This window comes from Bos indicus x Bos taurus, chromosome 5 (assembly GCF_003369695.1).
Source record: "Bos indicus x Bos taurus breed Angus x Brahman F1 hybrid chromosome 5, Bos_hybrid_MaternalHap_v2.0, whole genome shotgun sequence".
Classification (NCBI taxonomy): Eukaryota; Metazoa; Chordata; class Mammalia; order Artiodactyla; family Bovidae; genus Bos; species Bos indicus x Bos taurus.
In genome coordinates this window covers 90143762-90157133 of record NC_040080.1, presented here as the reverse complement: position 1 = coordinate 90157133, position 13372 = coordinate 90143762, and positions in this window count along the sequence as shown.

Sequence of the window (13372 nt, the reverse complement as noted above, 5' to 3'; positions counted from 1 at the left end):
CCGCCAACCAGCGTCGTTGCAAAAGACCTCCACCTTCTTCCTGCATAGTAAGGAAGGGTCGCGGTCCAAAGCCGCCTCTAGTGGACAAAGGGAAGAGGGGCAGGCCCCACCCAAAACACAGGGCAACTAATGCAGCCTGCAAAACGCGTGAGGTAGCGCCGCAAAAGTGTCAGGATTCTGGTTTTAGGCTTGTCACGTAATGTTAAAGGGGGAAACAGATTCAGAAAACACGTAGAAAAACGCTGTCACAAGGGCCAATTTACCGTGAATCTAGTGAAGCTTAAACTTCAGAACACCTACGGAGGCTCAGTGAATTCTCCAGGAACGCGAGGAAGAATTAACAGCCCCAGTCCTGCATCGGACGCACGAGCCCACCCTGAAAGTCCCTCTCTGAGCCTTAATGGTGGATCTGGGGTCGTGGGCGGGGCCAGCGGGCTGCCAGGACCACCTCCCTGTCCACCTTGCTTCGGGGAGGTGGATATTATTAGTCCGATGGGTGGGAGGGGAACGAGGGTGGCTGTCTGGCCGAGCTGCCCTGACAGCCCTGAAGAAACTAAGCCATGGAAGATCAAAGGGCTCGAGCTCTCCGAGGACTCCTAAGCAATACTTGCACAAGAACTTACAGTAAGGAGTTATGAAACTGATTTTTAAAAGTTTCTACACTATCAGTTTTTTTCAGAACTATTTTTTTTTTTGCTGATTTATTTTTCTAATATCTCTACAAAAATAATACAACATGGTCATACGAAGAGGCAAAAAGTATGCAGCCAAAAAAAGTAGAAAAAGAAAAAAAGCTTAAAGTGGTTTGCAAGCAGTTCAGTTCAGTTCAGTCGCTCAGTCGTGTCCGACTCTTTGCGACCCCATGAATTGCAGCATGCCAGGCCTCCCTGTCCATCACCAACTCCCGGAGTTCACTCAAACTCACGTCCATCGAGTCAGTGATGCCATCTAGCCATCTCATCCTCTGTCGTCCCCTTCTCCTCCTGCCCCCAATCCCTCCCAGTTAGTAATAATAATGTAATTTTTTTGATTGTGGTGATGTTTGTGGTTTTGTCATTATTTTAAAATCTGTAATGATTTATTAATATTCTTATTCTAAATAAATATTGACTTTATTACATAATTTTGTATTCTTTTTCTGAAATACAGCCCTACAATTGTAGATGTTTTGGGCTGTACAAAGCATAGATCCACCCCTGACCCTCATTTTACAAATAAGGAAACAAGCCCCTGAACAGAAAAGGTTCTAGCAAAACAAGGGAAGAAATTTAGATTAAGGATTTCATCAGTGAATATCAAATCAGAATGAAAGATTTAGGAAACTGCTTTCTAGAAGGATAGGTTATTTTTCCTTTTTTTTCTTTGGCAGCGTCTCCCTGATTCAGGGTGGAACCCAGGCCCTGGGCAGTGAAAGCATGGAATTCTAACTGCTGGACTGACAGGGAATTCCCTAGAAGGGTAAAATGGTTATCTTTTTTAATAAAGAATACAAATGGGCAGGGTATGATTCTTGGAACACAAACTCAGATATGCAATAACATTTTATTTTTTGTAGTGCAACCTAATGTTTACTCTGAACCTTATTCCATCAGAGTGGAAAAAATATGTATTATCAGTCTTCCTTGAGATTTCTGTCCCTATTCCACCCTAATTTCTGTCACATTTCTGGGGCTAAAGTGCTTGGGAACAGGGCCTATCTGGTTCCTGGTCTTCCATCTACACAGGTTGCTGCAGAAGTTTTTACATCTGTACTGGTGTCCTTTAAGGTATAGCAGTAACTATTTCCTTCTATACTTAAGGCACAAGAAACCTTTTGTCAGGCTAATACTGAATTATCCACCTAGAACAAGAGGTTGCTAAGAATTTGGCCTGGATAGTATATACTGACATAGGTTACTCATTCATTGAAGACGCAGATTATTCATTCCATTTCTGGCTCAGGGTCTTTCAAGAGGTTGCAATCAGATGTCAACAAAGGATGCAGTCATCCAAAGGACTGACTGAAGCTAGAGGAATTATTCCAAGGTACGGCTGACAATTTGGTGCTGACTGTTGGTAGCAGACCTTAGAAGCTTTCCAAATGCGTTCCTTCTTAGGGCTGTTTGAATGTCCTCAAGTTTGAGGCCTGGCTTTTTCCAGAAAGAGCAATCCCAGAAGCAGAGACAACTAGATGGAAGCCCTTTTTACAACTTATCCTCACAGTTGCATAACAATCACTTCCTTATAATAATACCCTTATTACCAGAGCCCTGTCCTGCGTCTCATGCCTCAGAGGGCCTCATGCTTTGGAGGGCCTTCCTAGAAATTTTCTAAGTCTTCCTCATGTGCCTGGGACCAATCTGGGCCAGTTATGGCATCAAGGTTCAGCCCAGATCGGGTCCTGCTGAGCTCTTGTTCAAATTTCTCCCCTTCATGGGATTCTCCAATTCCAGGATGCCCAAGGAACTCTGGAACTCATGTCTATAGCATTATCCCAAGGCCCTGTGATCAAGTCTCTGCCCCAAGAGGGCAGCCTGATCACTCTTGCTGGCCAGGATAGTATTTCTTTTGTGGAATCCATGAGATTGGATCTCCAGGATCATGCTGATAGGCCTACTTGGGGGTCAGACAGAAGATGAACTGAGGCCTCTGGGCTGCCAAGAGTCTTCTACTAAGCCTTGGGCTCGAATTGTGTGTATGGGTCCCTGTATTGATCCTTTCCTGTCTGTGTTCTGACTGTGGGGCTGTGTGTGGTCCATAGCACCAGAGGAAACAGAGTGACCGCAGGCATTTCTTCTTCTGTACATCACCACACACAAGCCACCCCCACCACCCCACCCCCCACCCATCCTACCACTGACATCCAGGGCATTCACTGCATCTCCTTCAAAGACTGTGGAATGTATGTCAAGCAGTCCTCTGGGAGTAGCCCCACCTTTCTCCTCCAAGATCACTTCTGAGTGCTTTTAAAACTGTTGGTCCACAGTGTCAAAAGGCCTTCCCAACTAATGTCCTCTTCTGTTTCTGAATGCTGTGATGATGCCGTGTTCCCACCCACATCAGTCTTAAGTCATGCCACATGAGTGCACATATGACATTATGCCTCTTGTTCTATCCTTGATATGTGGAGGGTAGGGATGTGGTTAACACTGAAAGAGATCACAGTCTGAGAATGCTAGGATTATGGTTTAAAGAGTATAAGAGAAGACATGCTGAGAAGGGATGTTTATCCATTCATCCATTGACATTTGGGTTGTTTACACTTTTTGGCTATTATCAATAATGCTGCTGTGAACAGTCATGTACAAGCTTTTGTGTGAAGATATGTTTTGATTTCTCTTGGGCCTATTCCTAGGTGTGGAATTGCTGAATCTGGAGCCATAATTGGGGTAGTTTTTCTAAAATGGCCTTGAATGCTTGACACTTATCGACAGAGTAAGTCTATTCCCTCTCCCTTGGATCTGAACGAGCTCATGACTACTTCCCATAATAGACTATAGAAGTATTGCTGTGTGACTGCTAGTGCTAGGTCATAAGATACCATGCAGCTTCTGCCTGTTTCTCTTGGAGCACTGTTTCTTGGAATACTCTCTGAAGACTCTCTTAGAACCCAACTACTAGCCTGTGAGTCTAAGCTACTTGAAAAGGCCTTGTATAGGTTCTCCCATCAACAGTCACAATGGAACCAACTTTTGAGTCATCCTAGCCCAGATGTTACACATGTGAGCAATGAAGTCTTTGGATGATCCCAGCCTCCAGATGATTCTAGCAATTCATCTTCCCAGCTGATATCCTGCTGTGTCCTCTCCAAATTCCTATCTCATAGATTCCATAGGCTTAATAAAGTGGTTGTTGGTTTTTGTCATGGGGTGGCATGGACAAGTGTGTTTTTTCTACAAATCAGTAAGAAAAAGACCAAAACCAATGTAAAAATGGGCAAAGGGTATAAACAGGCAGTTCACCCAAGGGAAAAACCAAATGGTCAATAGACAAAGGAAAGTATGTTCGGTCTCACTAGTATTTAGAAAAATGCAAATTAAAACAATGATAGACCATTTTACATAGATTGGCAAAATCAAAAAGCCTGATAACTCCAGCTTTTGTAAAGAAGTGGAAAAACAGAAAATAATATGCTACTGGTGTAATGGAAAACTGTCATAAACATTTTGGGGAACAATTTAACAAGATCTATCCCAGGGACCAGAGAAGGCAATGGCACCCCACTCCAGTACTCTTGCCTGGAAAATCCCATGGACGGAGGAGCCTGGTGGGCTGCAGTCCATGGGGTCGCTAAGAGTCGGGCACGACTGAGTGACTTCCCTTTCACTTTTCACTTTCATGCATTGGAGAAGGAAATGGCAACCCACTCCAGTGTTCTTGCCTGGAGAATCCCAGGGATGGGGGAGCCTGGTAGGCTACCATCTAGGGGGTCACACAGAGTCGGACACAACTGAAGTGACTTAGCATAGCATCCCAGGGACAGAGGAGCCTGGTAGGAGGCTGTCTATGGGGTCGCACAGAGTCGGACATGACTGAAGCGACTTAGCAGCAGCAGCAGCAGCAGCAGCAACAGCAAAGCTTAAATGAACATACCTCATAACTTCTAGGGATATATTAATATTTTAATGCGTATGTATAAAAATATAAAACTAAACTCTTCTTTGCAACAAAAAGTTAGAAACATGGTATATTTATACCATACATTCTCAACAGGGGCAAATATCACCCTGAAAATGGTGAAAATTGGTTCTTAGGGGGCCGAAACTTAGGTGTGGCTTGTGGTTTGTGAACTCCCCAAAGCTCAGTTCTAGCCAATGAAAATTTTATTCCTTAGTACTTTTTTTCAATTGTTGGAAGAAATTAAATTAAAATTGAATGTTATTCATTTAATAACTGGTAGTTAACAAAATTTTCTCTTTGGGGAAAATAACAAAAGAAAGGTTGAGAAACAAATTTACACAGTGAAAAACCAGTGCAGCTGCTACAACAAATGTAGTAGATTCATATGTATCAACATGGACACATCTTCAACACAATATGAATGAAAACAAATTATATAATGCTACACCCAAAATGGTACAACTGACTTAAATATAAAGTAACACTCAGAACAGTAATGTATATATTGTTTAAATATTGGGTTGGCCAGAAAGTTCTTTGGGCTTTTTTCCGTAACATTTTACAGGTTTTAGAAAGTTTTTTTTAAAAACTTGGACTTTTTTGTCCAAAACTTGTATAAACATTGGACTTTCCTGGTGGCCCAGATGGTAAAAAATCTGCCTGCAATGCAGGAGACTCGGGTTTGGAATCATGATAATAGGGGTCTCAGAGGATGCTTTGTGAGTGAGATTAAGGAAAGTTTTGGTGTATTTATAATATCCTATCTTTACGAGAAATTTTCTGAAGAAAAAGTTATGAAATCTTAACATTCATTAATTGTAACCAATGGGAACATGGGCATTTATTATTATTGTCTGTGCTTTTTTTTCTCCCAAATTTTTCAAATTGAAAGAAAGTAAAAAGTTAAATATTTTAAAAATTCCTATTTGTTTTAGGTGTGTGTGAAGTGCATTTATGGAGAAGGAAATGGCAACCACTCCAGTATTCTTGCCTGGGAAGTGCATTTAACTGGGTCTGTGTCAGTGAAATCCAATTTAATGAGAGAATATGAATGGATGGAGCAGATAGAGTTTGCTTATAAAACAAATAGCTTTTTTAAAAAACCCTGCCTGCTTCACCCCATTCATATCATTCTCCTGGCCCTGAAGATATAGATGGGTTTACTTGGTCCAGAAACCCTCTGCTCTCAGGCCCCTACAGACCTCCCCTCCATCCTGTCTCTAATCCAGGGGAGGGAGATTCTTCTTAGTTTGGTGAAATGAAGGTCCTTTTTTATCTGTCCAAGACACTATACCCACGCCCTTGAGTACTTTGCCAGTAAGTGAAATGCTTAGCAGGCATCATTTGTTCACCGACCCTGCTCTACTTGCCATATCTTCCACGAAGACAATAAACATAAAGTCCACCGACTGCTTGATGGGGGGAAATAGGAAGAAAACCAAGGGAAAAATCTTAAAATGTGATTTAAAGCAGTAGGCCATAGCTGCTGTTGAAGTACCTACTATCTGATAGGCACTGGACTCTAGATCCTTTAAAAACATTGCGAAATTTAAGCTGACAGGATTCCTAAATTAGACTTTGACTTCTTTTCCCATTGCTTCTTTATTTGTCCGTCTCACCGTTTACCTTTTGGTTCCCATTCTACCCACCAATGCCAAGTTCAGTTACATAAAATGCACCTCCCAGGAGGGCCTGGAACTTGGCTTTTAGAAAGCATAGACATATTCTTTGGAAACGACTCAAGGAGACTATTTCCAGATAGCACAGAGACCCAGGGAAATGGCCATCACCCAGTCTACCTGAAGATCCTCCGAGTGTGTATGTCCAACCTCAGATTAAGGGAACAAAAGACCAACCATCTATTTACCTGGGTCAGGGAGGTTTCTCAGAATGCGGGACTTTTAGTGCTAAAAGCAGGACAGGCAATTTGGGACAACTACCAGCCCCAAACCTGGGACAGAGTGGAAGTTATGGGACACAGGGCTAGGCAGGGAGCTAGTAGGAGAAGAGAAAGCTAAGCGACCTCCTCCCACAACGTGAATTTGAAGGAAAATTCTGTTGGGTTTCCAGTCATTTCAAGGAGTGTAGATGTAACTAATGACCAAGAAGCAAAAGACTCCAGAAAGATTTCTTAAGCTTTATAACTTCCGCATATTTGTAGTGTTATTTTTGGTCTGTTTTTATTAGCAGAAGCAAAACACTTGTGATTATAGGTAAGATTTTTCTGTTCCTGTTTTTTTTTGTTTTCGATCATGCAGCACGGCTTGAGGGGTCTTAGTTCTCTGACCAGGTACTAAACCCCGGGCCCACTGGACTGCTAGGGAATTCAGGTAATTTTTTTTTCCTTTGCTTTCTATAATAATACTAGTAAATATGTATTGTGCACTGTTTCTTACATGTTAGTCAATGGATAAGATGTTTTGTATGTATAAACTAATTTAATTCTTATAATCACCCTGCGAGGCAGCAACGAATACTACATTTAAGATGAGGAAATTAAGATTCAGTTTGCCCAAGGTCACAGAGCTTCAGTTTGAGCTCTGGGTATCTCATTCTAAAGCCCTTATTCTTAATCATTAAGCTATACTGCATCTCACAAAATTGGCATGTGTTGTTAATGCAATTTTGTAAAGTTCTGTGTGTTTTTGTATTTTAATAAAATCTTTGAAAGAAAAGAGCAGTTGTACTTGACATTAAGAGCTTGGGGAGCTTAAAAAATGGTGAGGAAGGGACTTCCCTGGTGGTCCAGTGGCTAAGACTCTGAGCTCCCAAAGCAGGGGGCCCAGGTTTCATCCCTGGTCAGAGAACTAGACATTGCATGCTGCAAATAAATAATAATAAAAAAAATTCCACGTGCCACAACTAAGACCTGGTACAGTCAACAAATAAATTTTTTAAAAAAGAAAAATGATAGGAAGGAGGTGGGAAGACAGCAACAGAGTCTACATTCCAGAAGCTAGGGAGGAGGTGAAAAGCAGGGTAAGGAAGGAGAGGAGGATGAGAGGGATAGCTTGGAATGACTGCGGGTCCTACTCTCAACTTAGCCATAGGGAGGTTGACTGGTTTCCTAACAATAACGATAAACATGGCTTCCCTGAATCTTACACTTTTCCTTGTCTACTCTTATATCTCCAATCCCTCCTTCAAACTTGCTGACCTTGTTCTGCCCAGTGATTATGAGAACAAGCAGCGAACAGGATTGAAACACATCAAAACCCACACCATCACCCATAAATGTGTATTTAATATTCTGCTTAAGATTCAGGAGGAGCCTTTTCACTTCCCAGATCTCATTTGCATTTCCATTGACATCTGAAGGACAGAAGTGAAGAAACAAAACTTGAGCTTTCTTTTTCAAATCACAGTATTGTAGGCTATTATTACTGAAGACCAGAAGAAGAAAACAACTAAACTACACAGTTTACAGTATTTTTTACTATCAACTCAGCCCATTGTAACTTTTCAGAGGGCAGTGATTAACAGTAGCAAGAGTATTAGAAGAATGCTTTACTCTTTTCAAAATAATTTTCTATCTGTCGTTTCACTTTCTCTGTATAAAAACTCCAGTGGAGAAGGTAATGCAGATATTATCAGTCCCATTTTATAGATGAGGAAACTGAAACTCAAATAGATTAAGTTAGTTTCTGTAAAGAGCTATGAGAGATGCTTCGGTCTTAGATGTACTTAGCTCTCTCCATTTCTGTTGAGTTTCAGTCTGAGTTTCAGATCAATTACTTTAGTATTTCCCAGCACTCTAAAATCTATACTCAGGACTTCCCTAGTGGTCCAGTGGTTAAGAATCCACCTGCCAATTCAGGGGACACAGGTTTGATCCCTGGTTCAGCAAGATCCCACATGCCACAGAGCAACGAAGCTCATCCTCTGCAACTACTGGTCCACTCGCCTAGAGCCTGTGCTCCACACTAAGAGAAGCCACTGCAATGAGAAGCCCCCGCACCGCAACTAGAAAGTAGCCCCCACTCACCACAACTAGAGAAAGCCGGCTTGCAGCAATGAAGATCCAGCACAGCCAATAAATAAATAAAGTCTACACTCTTCTATTCCATCACCACTTCCAAACTCCGGACACTTGGCCAACCTCTTCATCCACTTCGTCTTCATCCTGCCTCTGTCATGGGTGCAGGTAGTGAAACACAGCAAAGGGCTCGTGTGCCCAGGGCACACAGAAAGCCAACCCTGGCAGCAGGAGTTTGCAGCAAAGCAAGGATTTAGGCTTCCTTGATAGCTCAGCTGGTAAAGAATCCGCCTGTAATGCAGGAGACCACAGTTCGATTCCTGGGTTGAAAAGATCCGCTGGAGAAGGGGTAAGCTTCTTATTCAGTATTCAGTTCAGTATTCTTGGGCTTTCCTGGTAGCTCAGCTGATAAAGAATCTGCCTGCAACACGGGTAGACCTGGGTTCAATCCCTGGGTTGGGAAGATCCCCTGGAGAAGGGAAAGGCTACCCACTCCAGTATTCTGGCCTAGATGATTCCATGGACTGGATAAGTCCATGGGGTCACAAAGAGTTGGACACAATTGAGCAACTTTCTCTTTCACTTTCAAGAATTTATTGCAGGGTGCCAAGCAAGGGTGTCGGAGACAATCCTCAGATCCACTCCCACTAGGTCCTGAGTTAGTGGATTTTTAAAAGGGAAGAGCCAAGAGGCTGGGATTAATCATTGTCCTGTGACAACTTTGTGACATTTCTTCATTGTAGTTTTGGAAGCCAGGATATCTCTGGTTTATGATTCTCTCTCTGGCCAGGTGGTTCATGGCTTGGGGGTCTTTTAGTTCATCTTGCCCTGGAGGAACAGCCCGAGTTTGTATGGTGGTAGTTTGTATGGTGGTAGTTTGTATGGTGGTAGTTTGTATGGTGTTTGTTTGTATGTTGTGTTACTTACAACAACAATTTTAGCCATCTGACTCTGATTGATTAGCATTCAGTTAGCACAGGACTGAAGTCAGAGGAGACAAGAAAGGGAATAAGTTTTGGACAGAGAAGTTAATCACAAACTCTGCAGGGGAACTAAGTTTTAGAGGGACTCGGTTTCAGTAGAGAAGCACTGCATTGTATAACCACTGTTTTACTGCACTGGCTCCTTGAATGACTATTCACAACTGATGACAAAAATCTTTCTTGCCTTAAGGCTTCAACATACCTTTTTCCTTTGCCTTCCTTTAACGGTTTTAAAATAGATAAACACAAGTTCTTTAAGATTTCTCCCTTCAGGTATACGTGCATGTGCTTAGACTGTTTGCGATCTCAATGGCACCCCACTCCAGTACTCTTGCCTGGGAAATCCCATGGACAGAGGAGCCTGGTAGGCTGCAGTCCATGGAGTCACTAAGAGTCAGACACGACTGAGCGACTTCACTTTCACTTTTCACTTTCATGCATTGGAGAAGGAAATGGCAACCCACTCCAGTGTTCTTGCCTAGAGAATCCCAGGGACCGGGGAGCCTGGTGGGCTGCCGTCTATGGGGTCTCACAGAGTCAGACACGACTGAAGTGACTTAGCAGCAGCAGCAGCAGCAGACTATAGCCTGCCAGGCTCCTCTGTCCATGCAATTTTTTAGGCAAGAATACTGGAGTGGGTTGCCATTTCCTACTCCAGGGGATCTTCCTGACCCGGGGATCAAACCCACGTCTCTTCTGTCCCTTGCATTGGCAGAGGGATTCTCTACCACTGCCTCATGTGAGAAGTCCTCTCCCTTCAAGAAGCAGAGCTTAATTCTCCTCCCTTCAAGCATGAGCTGGATGTTAAGTTGCTTCTAATAAATAGAATGTAAATCTTCCTCAACTTACTATGGGACTTTGTCCCGATAAACCTATCAAAAATTAAAAATATTTTAGGTTGAAAATGTACTTAATACATCTAAGCCACATAACACCATAGCCTAACCTAACTTAAATGTGCTCAGAACACTTATTAGCCTACAGTTGGGCTAATAAAATCATCTAACACAACATTTTATAATAAAATGTTGAATATTTCATGTAATTTATTCAATGTGTACCGAAAGTGAAAAATATAATACTTGTATGGGTACAGAATGGTTGTAACGGCATCAGTTGTTTACCGTCATGATCCCCTTTAGGGAAGAGTATGGCACTGCATCTCAATAGCCTAGGAAAAGATTACAATTCACAATTCTAACTTCAGTTTCTAAGGAATGTGTATCACTTTCAAACCATCATAAACACGAAAAATCGTAAGTTTAACCATGGTTAGTTGGGGACTGTCTATAAAGTGGAAGTGATGAGGATTAGGTAAAAACACTAGGTCAGAAAAAGCACTGCAGCTTCCTCTCTGCTCTCTCTCTGCTCACAGCTGCCATGTCAGGAGGACACTCAAGCAGCCCTGTGGAAAGGCCCAGGTGGTGGAGGAACTGAGGCCTTTTGCCAACAACTAGTAAGGAAGTGAAGCATCTGACCAACAGCCATGTAAATGAGGCATCTTAAAAGTGCATCAAGTTGGGGATTTCCATGGTGGTCCAGTGGCTAAGATTCTGTGCTTCCAATGCAGGGGGCCCAGGTTCAATCTCTGATCAGGGAACTGGATCCCACAATTAAGAGTTTGTATGCCACAGCTAAAACAGATTCAGCATGCCACAACTAAAAGACCTCACATGCTGCAACTTAAAGATTCCACACGCTTCAACTAAGACCCAGCACAGCCAAATAAATAGATATTAAAAAAAAAAAAAAGAAATCAAGCCGTCAGATGACTGGAGCTGCAGCCGAAAGCTTTATTGCAACCTAATGTGAGTTCCTGAGACAATAGCACCCAACTAAGCCTCTCCCAGATTCCTGACTCTCAGAAAATGTAAGATAATAGGTTTTTTTTTTTTTTGGTTTTGTTGTTTCAAGCCTCAACGTTTTGGGGCTATTTGCTAGGCAGAAATATATCACTAATATCCTATGTAGTTTCCTTTCTTGATTCCAGCTGATGATGTGATGTAGCTTGAGAGTTTCATAGCTTGAACACATTTGGGTGCCAATCATTGCAGTGGAGAGATAAACTGAATGACAAGGAGATTCCAAGGAAGAGCTAGGCACAGGACCTGTGTCTCTAGTTTTAAAACTCTAGGGACTTTTCCTGGTGGTCCAGTGGTTAAGACTCCCTGCTTCCAATGCAAGGAATGTGGTTCAATCCCTCATCAAAGAACTAAGATCTCACATGCTGTGAGGCCAAAAATTAAAAATAAATAAAGTGTACAACTTGAAAAAAAATCACTCTAACTTGTGACAGAAGAGAACAAGAGTGGCATCCAAGAAACTCCTATTGGAACAGAACAAATGAGGAAGAATGAGGGCTTGGACTAGAATGGCAGCTTGTTGAAGATGGAGGAAGCCAAGTAGGTGTTCTACTGTATAGGGAAGTTTTGTGTTTTGTATATAGGGAAGACTGGGGAGAGAAAACAACCCGGTATCTGTCTGAAATCGCTTTCTTCAGGGAGCCAATGCTGTCTAACTGCGGAATCCAAAAATCCGAAGGCCTTTTCCCAACCCTCCTGCCTGAGATTACCTCTCCCCCTGGCTTTGCGGACATAGTGTCACGTGGCTCCCTTTCACCCTCTTAGGGTGTTCCACCTCTGCCTTGCCTCCTGATTCCTCCCTATCTATCAACAACGACACATTTTCTCTTTCACTCAGGGTTAAAACTTGGAGCTCTTCTCAACTCTTCTCTCTTTTCTTTCTTCAACATGGATTTGTCAAATCCCTAACAAGCACCAGGTTCTGTGTTAAACATTAGAGATGCAAATAGGCATGGCCTTAGCCTTTATGACGTTTTCACTGTACAGGGGAAGACAGACATCAGACATTCACGAAGTGAGAGAAGTGAGAGAATTCCCTGGTGGTCCAGTGGTTAGGACTCCGAGCTTTCACTGCTGGGCCCAGGGGGCCTGTGTGTGATGCTTGATTGGAGAAATAAGATCTTGGAAAACACACACACGAGGAGCATAGCAGTTTTTTCCCAGTTCAAAGGCCTCTGCTTTATTTTAAATTTAAACAACTTTATTTAGGTATAATTGACATATAATAAGCTGCACATATTTAAAGTGTACAATTTCATGAGTTTTTTACATGAAACCATTACCCTAGTCAAGATAAAAGAATGATTCATTATCCCTTCAAACTTCCTCATGCCCCTTTGTTTCATGCGACGATTTCTCTTGCCTTCACCCTCCTCATCCCCAGCCAACCACTGACTTGCTTTCTATCACTATTAGATTGGTTTGAATTTTCTGGAATTTTATGTAAATGGACTCATACAATATATACTCTTTTTTCTTTTGCCTCTTTTTACTCACCATAAATTTGAGATTCATTCATTGATGTGAATGAATCACAGTTCATTTTTGTTTATTGTTTATTTCTATTTATTGTTCAAACAGAAATCATAGTTCATTTCTGTTTATTCCTGAGAAGTATCCCATTGTATTTTTTGCTGTTCAGTCACTAAGTCATGTCCGACTTTTTGTGACCCCATGGACTGCAGCATGCCAGGCTCCTCTCTCCTTCACTATTTCCTAGAATTTGCTCAAACTCATGTCCATTGAGTCGGTGATACTATCCAATCATTTCATACTGTCTCCCCCTTCTCCTGCTGCCCTCAATCTTTCCCAGCATCAAGGTCTTTTCCAGTGAGTCAGCTCTTCACACCAGGTGGGCAAAATATTGAAGCTTCAGCTTCAGCCTCAGTCCTTCCAGTGAATATTCAGGGTTGATTTCCTTTAGCATTGACTGGTTTGATCTGATTTATCAT